This window comes from Perca fluviatilis, chromosome 14, assembly GCF_010015445.1.
Source record: "Perca fluviatilis chromosome 14, GENO_Pfluv_1.0, whole genome shotgun sequence".
Classification (NCBI taxonomy): Eukaryota; Metazoa; Chordata; class Actinopteri; order Perciformes; family Percidae; genus Perca; species Perca fluviatilis.
In genome coordinates this window covers 21982214-21990349 of record NC_053125.1, presented here as the reverse complement: position 1 = coordinate 21990349, position 8136 = coordinate 21982214, and positions in this window count along the sequence as shown.

The window sequence follows — 8136 nt, the reverse complement described above, 5'->3', positions numbered from 1 at the left end:
AGCCACACAGCTTTTCATTTTCTCATTCTCCACGGGTTGTTTCCTTCAGCTTCCTGTGAGAAACCCTTTGTGTGCCAGAGGGGCTGCTTTAAAGACCTTATCAAAGCCTTAATACTGTTTGTTGCTTTATTGCAGGACTAACTGCATTGTTTAGGTGCCCTGCAAGGTATTCTGATCACATCACTCCCACTGATTCAGAAATTCCCATTTCCAATGGCCGGTAGTCAGGGCCGCAGGGTTTAGACAGTAGTATTGTTCTCCAAAAAAAAAAAATTGTGTGTGTGTGTGTGTGTGTGTGTGTGTGTCAGGTTGAGCGCTTGTCTGGCCCCACTTAGTCTCTTCAGGATGTTTTGGGTTTTCTGTGCGTGTGTGTGTGTGTGTGTGTGTGTGTGTGTGTTTTCCAGCTTTATGAAACTATTTCCTGACTGGCTCTTAGGAAAACAGAAAGCATGTTGGGCAATAATACAGGAGACGTGGAGTAAACGGCAGCACTGTTGATATGAAGGGTGTGCGGCAATGCTATAATGGATGTGTTGTGTGTGCGTGTGTGTGTGTGTGTGTGTGTGTGTGTGTGTGTGTGTGTGTGTGTTATATGTTTCTGTGTGTGAGAAAGGGAGACGGAGGGAAAGCGGGTGCAGTATGAGGAGAATGCTGATATGGCGATAACTGTAGTATGTAGGTGGTTTGGTCGTGTGTGTCAGGAAGGGTGGTACTGTATTGGGGGGGGGGCAGGTTAAAAAAGCCAATAGGTCTTTTGTTAACACTCCTATGAAAACACAGGGGGTCAGAGAAAAGTAGATAAAGTGTTTTGTATGACCAATGGCCTCCATTAATCAAAACGTCAGTCTGGGTCTGAAATTAAAGTTGACAGGACTCTTTTGTTACATAGTTGCGTGCAATGTTTCGGTATGGAGGACGGAAGCTGCCAAAATCAAAAAATAAATAAATGACACGAAAGAACATAAATTGACACTTTTGTTTTATTTTTCCTTTATTCTGTATTTACCTTTGTATTAATTTCCCTATTTCATTTTCCCATTTATTCATTTTTAAATGTATTTATTCATGTATTTGCTTTTGTATTTTAAATAAGGGACCTTTTAACACAAAGGTAAATAAAAAATAGCAAACTAAAACAAATGTCACATTTTATCAATACAATAATGCCTACATTTATCTTCAATATTTTGGTACATTTATTAGCATATTCATTTATTTATCGAGTCATTTATTTTTGATTTTGGCAGCTCCATATTTCTGGAGGTGATGGTTGCGTTTGATTAAAGTGTTTTTTTGCTTCTCAAGAAAATGATTAATTATGATGTGAAAATGCTACATGTAGCACATGTAAAAGGTAAAGATGATGATATGCGCAGTAGCTCTTGCTGTGTATCCTGCCATAGCTGTCGTGCATGTGGTGTTTTTTCCTGCATGTTTTCCGCGGAGAAACTTGGACCGTAATCATTTCTTTACAGTGGAATTTACTCACAGGTGTAAAGTAAATTTGCACCAAGACTTTGTGTAGAGTTCAACTTTGGTGGACTTTTTGCAAACCATCTTAACAGTGCTGATCTTTGAGATGAAGATAACTGGAGAGTTCAAAATGGCTCTCATTAGAGCTGTTGTAACATAACCAGGGCTTTAAATTGACACCCGCCAACCCGCCAAATGCCGGTTAAGATTAACTTTGGCGCGTAACATTGTAAAGTTAGTAGCCAGTTTGGCTGGAGATGAAAGAAGCGAATAACACTGTTTGTTTGAATTGGCAGGCTGCAGAAACAATGGGCCAGATTTGGCCTGTTTTCTGCCAAGAAATTTGGGCAGTTTTGTGTGTGTTTGGCTTGTAAACGTAATGTTTATCTGGCAACACTATTTGTAGTACTAATCCTACATTTCACATGAACACTATGTGGTGACGTGTTGAACAACTGTCTGCTATACGTGTCTAGCGTGCGCTATCGATGAAGGTAGTAAAGTTATTCAAATTTGTTGAAATTAGTAAAAATTTGGCTAGTGGAAAATCTGATTAGCTAGTAACTTTAAAAATGCACTAGCTATGTTGGCTGGTGATTAAAAGTCAATTTAAAGCCCTGAACATAACAATGATATATTGAAATCATTCGATTAATGCAAATGTTTGCTTATGCTGGCCATAAAAAAAAACACCTCCCAATTGATTAAACTCGCCACAATCTACAGTAGTATTTGCATTTTATGATCTAATGAAGACATTTCCAATTGAACACCTCCTCCATACATTATATAAAATTATGTATTTAATAACCTTAAGTATATTATAAAGGCCCAAGAGTTCCTGAAAATTCAAAACAAGTCCAGTGATTTAACGGGTGAAATCTAATGCTGAGCTTTAATTAAAGTAAGTCAGACCTCCACAGAGCAGCACTCATTTTTTCACGTAGTAAAAATCGTATTTATGAATACAGTAATAGTAAAATGCATTAATTTGAAATCTCTCACACGTACACACATTTTCTTCCTCATGCCACGCACATGTTGCTACTTCCAGATTATGTGTAATTATTCTGCTGTTATCATGGACGTATCGACACGCTGTCCATGCAGCGGAGCACATAGCATGCTTAAATTACACACATTCTTATCCCCTCTGCAGGGTAACGAAATTGAACATTCCTTGCACACACTGTCCCTTTGTTCACCAAATCATGAGGGAATTTGCCTGACATCTTCATGAACCTTTATTTATCGTTCGATTTCTTCCTCCTGGTGTCAATTGTGTCGTAAGAAAGAAACAAAGAAGTTGTCTCAGTTGGTTTATGTGAAGAGTTACAGTAGTTATTTGGTCTTTTTCATGTGGCATTCGTGAGTGGTCCAAGAGCTGCATCAATTGTACGGTTCTGGTTAATACCCCTAACATCCGCAAGACATTAAATTAAGCCAGAGTAAATGTTAAATGAATGTGAATCTGCACGTACCATGACAACATTACTGTCCTTTCTTGACCCCGACGGTCGATATGGATCCACATGTGATTATCTTTAATCTCTTTTAATGTACGGTTTGTGTGCATCCAAATAATAGCCATCTTCACAAAGGAAAAAGCCCCTGCTGTTTTACAGTTTAAGTTGTGTTTGAGGCGAGCCAGTCATTATTGGGAATTGAACCCCGACAGGGTGATGCAGGACCCTCCGACTGTTGTGAAGATACGATAAAACTGTGTCTGTTCACACAGAAATCTTTTTTGCATGGCCTGCTCCAACAATCGCCTGTTCATTGATTTAACGTCCTTCTTTCGCTTCGATCTTGTAAGGTTAGTAAAGTAAAACAAAACATTCCTTTCAATAATTTCACTCCTGCATCCATATAACACAGGATGAAAATGAAAGAAACTATGGCTGCAGTTACTGTGAGCTTAGTATTATCAGGAGACCTCCGTCTTAACAAAATTATGGTCAGCAGTTTGTGCTGGAATTTTCCCTCGACAAATTACAGACACAGTAGATTCATATGGGGTAAAAATTTCTGACAGCCTCGGCAATTATCACAAATTACTGGGAGTCCCCAGATAATTGAATTCCTGCAAGACACAGACCAAAGGTGAGCTTCAGTTCTGGATTAACCTTTTTAACCAGGCAAAATGATTACAAACACATTTGTTATTTTAATGGCTTGGGCGAGTAGTTGTAGGTATAGTAACGCACTTAATGTACACGTGTCAGTGTCTGATTACAGTGCCAGAATTGAAGTTGACACCGCGCCTGTAGTTGATTACAGCTGCTGCCTGGATCGTTTTGGGCCGCGGTGGAAGAAGTATTCAAATCGTTTACCTCAGGAAAAGTACTAATGCCACTCTGTCAAACAATACTCCACTGCATTAAAAACCATATGTACAATATGTATCAGCAAAATGTACTTAAACTACTTAAAGTATGAGTTATGCTGTATTAATGTGTATGTTGCATTTTATTGGCCTGTGAGAACCACGTATCTCTAAAGCCAACCTTTCAATGGTGCCAGGAAAAACTGCCCTGTTTTCAGCTTTGTGACGATGCATATCCCAGCTGATCCAAAAGGAACCCTTCATCCTTCAGTTCATCACAAACATTCATCATCAACACATCTGGAGATACATCAGACAATCACTGTCAGACGATTGTAGTGGAGTAAATAGTAGAATATTTGTCTCTAACATGTAGTGGACTGGTTTTGGGAAGCTGGGTCCCAAAAATATACTTTAGGATGAAATGGGCTGCTGTAATATACATGTACATTATTATAGCTAACAAAATCTACTAAATTAGCAACATTTGGCATAATTAAAAGTTCAGTTGGCTAATACATTCCCATGCTAATAAAACTAAAACATCAACTTTTGGTGATGAGTCAATTTACTGAACTGAACCTGCTGAACCGTCTGATGCAAGTGAGAAAATAAATGAAAGTGTGAAAATAGAGGTGGAATCCCAAGCATTAGTTTGCCCGTTCAAATCCCCGGGCCATCTAAGAAAATGAAGGCGGACGAAGTTAATAGGTAGAACTCACGTTGCCTTCAAGCAAGGCCCTGAAGTTTTACAAACTCAATCAGAGCTGCTCAGCGCCCCATGATACAAAACTGTGGTACTTGGAGACGTTGAAGTAAAACCGCAGCAAACTAGAAGGGCACTCGGATTGCGTAGACCTCCACAAAAGCCATGTCCTTTCTCGTAATGTTAACGAAAGTGAAAAATAATTTGTGTATCCACTCCAAAATGTAATGGGTTCTTCCTTGGCCCATGCTACACCCTTCCACCAAGTTTCATGAAAATTGGGCCAGTAGTTCTTCTGCAATCCTGCTGGCAAACGAACCAAACTGAAAACATAACCTCCTTGGCCGAGGTTATAAGGTCTTGATGTGCGTGTCTGAGTGGTTAAAAATTGCATTGTTGCATTTGTTCCTGCTCATTGTTTACTACATGTGAGTTATTGTATTTCAATATTTCAATTCAAATCTGATCCACATTACAGTGAAGACAGTTTGCCTGTCCTCACCTCTTCAAGGGGTATGTTTATGATTGGCACCTTCATTTAAGGTTAAGGTTACAAGTATATCTAAACAGACTCAATTATGTTTTTTGTCAAAAATATTATGAAATAGAAAATTCTGGAGGGCTGAAGATCTGGATTGCATTTTCCCTCACTGGTTGTTGCACTTCATAAATTTGCCGAATGGGAATACACTGCAACAAACATTGTTTTTCATTTAGTCAGGCTCATACACAAACTGACAACAGGAACACATTAAAGTCAGCGGGATATTGACAGTAATGTGGTCCTGATGAGTTGAGATGTTGATCCATCTCAACGCCGTCAACATGATGTCACAGCATATTTGCTAGGATCCGAGCGTGTTGTGCACCAATAACAGTTGGGAGTGGATTTCTTACTCACTAGCCATTGTTGCTATTCGGCAACCATACATTTTATAAGCTACAGATATTTGTTGGAGCTTGTGTGAAAGCAGAAGTAATCAAATTGGTTCAGTTCCACCTGAAGGAGCCATTGAATCCCTGTAGGAGGTAGGAGAAAGGAAACAAGGAAATGTGTTTTTAGAGGGGTGAGGCGTCCTTTCCTCTGAAACCTCACGTGAATACGTCAGCTGTGTGGGCGGAGTTAACAGCTTTCGGATGCACGCCATCCGGGAATGCTGCTCTCGTGTATCCTCGCTCATGGCTCCTCAGAGATCCCTTTTCGATCCTCGATCCTCGGTCCTCGGGGCAGGAATAAGAGCTTTGAAACAGCCTTCACAGGAGGACCAGCACAACTTCTGGTTCAGCCTTGGAGTGAGGAGCTATATAATAACGGAAGTGAGAAGCACCTATAGATGTAAACTTTGCAGGTTAAAATGTATCCAAAAATCGACTCTGCATATGCTTTATGAGGACTGAAATAGATTATTACTTGTCTTTAAAGATGCACACAGTTCATTTGGGTGAGAAACAGTAAATGTAAACATAACTTTGTTTCAAAGGGTATATTTAACAGTTAAAGTACTCTAGACAAACTGTGGTAGACGAACCAACAGTGGCTGGTTGATGGTGTTTTTCCATCCCCGCCGAAGCAAAAACTGTTGATTTTGGACAACCAGTCTGTCGAACTCAAATGGGGCTTGTGATGTATTTCCCTTGGAAATATATAATTATGTTCAGCAAGCTGCACTATTTTTCAAAATATAAATACAGCATGCATCTTGGATGGGAGCTCAGAACAGAGCTGGCAGTTGGTCTCAGTGCTGATTTAAATATGATTCCCAGTAACTCAGTGTCTTTCTCCAGGCCTAATGGAGAACAAATAATGGACAATGTGTCCGACCGAACTGTAGAAATGGAAAACCACTTTTCATGCAGAGCCACACACAAGACATAATTAGAGTAATTACAGTATTTTTTGTATAGATTTTAAACATGGGTATTATTCAATAATGCAAACGTAACTGCTAAGTTCAACAGTACTGGGCTGTGGTCTCGTATTGGATTCACAGCAGACCGCTAACTGTTAGTTTCAGCCACTCTCGCTTCTTCAGGCCTAGCCCACCCGTACTCAGGTCTTTCTTTAAACGTAGCTTTTTCTGTGTTTTGGCCTTTCGTCCACACAAACTGCATTTCAGGTCACTGAAAACAGATCTTTTGTTAAACTCCTTACATGGTAAACATTTTCAGACTCTGTTTTCAGTGTTGTGTAATACAGCGAAAACTACGTGTTTGTCTGGTCCGAGTGTGTGTCAGAATGTGCGCTGTTATCTCCTCGTAAGGCGTCACAGTTGAGGTGACATTTCGTGTAACGGATGTGGCCAAACTAGTGCTGGTTCTGACCTTGCTAACAGGACTTTTTACATGTTTACACATAAATGTACAGTTACTCTTCCACTATATTGAGGAACAGAGGCATCAGAATGAGCTACAGAGAGATTGATGTGCTATTTCAGCCTGGTAGCCTTCTGATAATAGCTTTTTTTTCAGGCTTCTGATTGGCCAACATGGCTTTAGGATTATATATATTATATATCGCCACCTGTTGGTTTGGCATGCTCTTTACAGCGCTTCGGTGTGTTTTAGATTTTTTTGGACCACGATTTTGTAAAAGTGTTTGTGTGGACAGGATTTTTGTTTTTTTGTTTTTTGAGAACGTGGGAGGGAAAACCATGTCTTCAAAAATACCTGTGTACGTGTGGACTAAGAGTCAGTGGCTTTTTGCCTTCACTCTGTTTTTTTCTAACACATGGTCAGTTGAACTGGTGGCCAGTCAAGATCATTCCAGTTTGGTCGTAAAAACTCCTACACTGATCACCCAATATAGATGTGAGCAACTTTTTTTAAAACTGAAAGTCAGCAATTTAACCTCCTCCAAACAATGATCTGTAGTACAGAGCCAAAAGGATAAAAAACGTCATTTTTGATGACTTAATTAGCTAAATGATGATTTTGGTTTTTGCAGCATTTAAATTAACATATCTCCAGTTATTGAGCTGATTTGGGATGACATGGCCCCATACTTTGTTTTTAAGCATAAACAGAGCATCGCACTAAAGCAGCATGTGTACTCGTGGCTTATTTATTTATTAACTAACAAAAAGTGAAGTGTTGGAACAGTGCTTGGAGATGAGGAAGCTCACATTGCAGGGTGCTGCAAATGAAAAACATTTAAACTCAGAGAAACTTAACTAAGCAGCAATAAACTAAGCAGCGGATGTCACAAGTTGTTCTCTGCAAGAAAGCTTTCCTTACGATCTTTGCACTAAATTCCAACAGAAATACTGCCAATTATTTGCAACAGTGGGCTACTTTATGGATCCCTGGAGGCATTCTCATTTCTTCTCCTCGACCCACTGCTTCACAGGGAGGAGTCAGCTGCAAGTGAATCCGTGGGGTGCTTTCACTGTCTTCAGCAGAGTAAAAGCGTCCTGGTCTGCATTGACTTGGGGCAATGGAGGTCAAAGAACATCTAGAAGTCTATGTTGAAACAACTTTTTTTTGACATTGTAGACCAGGAGCCCGTTCCAGAAAGCAGGTTTAGTGAAAACTCTGAGTTTGTTAACCCTGAGATGAGGGAAACTCTGGGTTTTCTGTTTCAGAAAGAGAGGTAACTTCACCTCAGAGTCAGTTCCTATGGTAACTGAGCCTG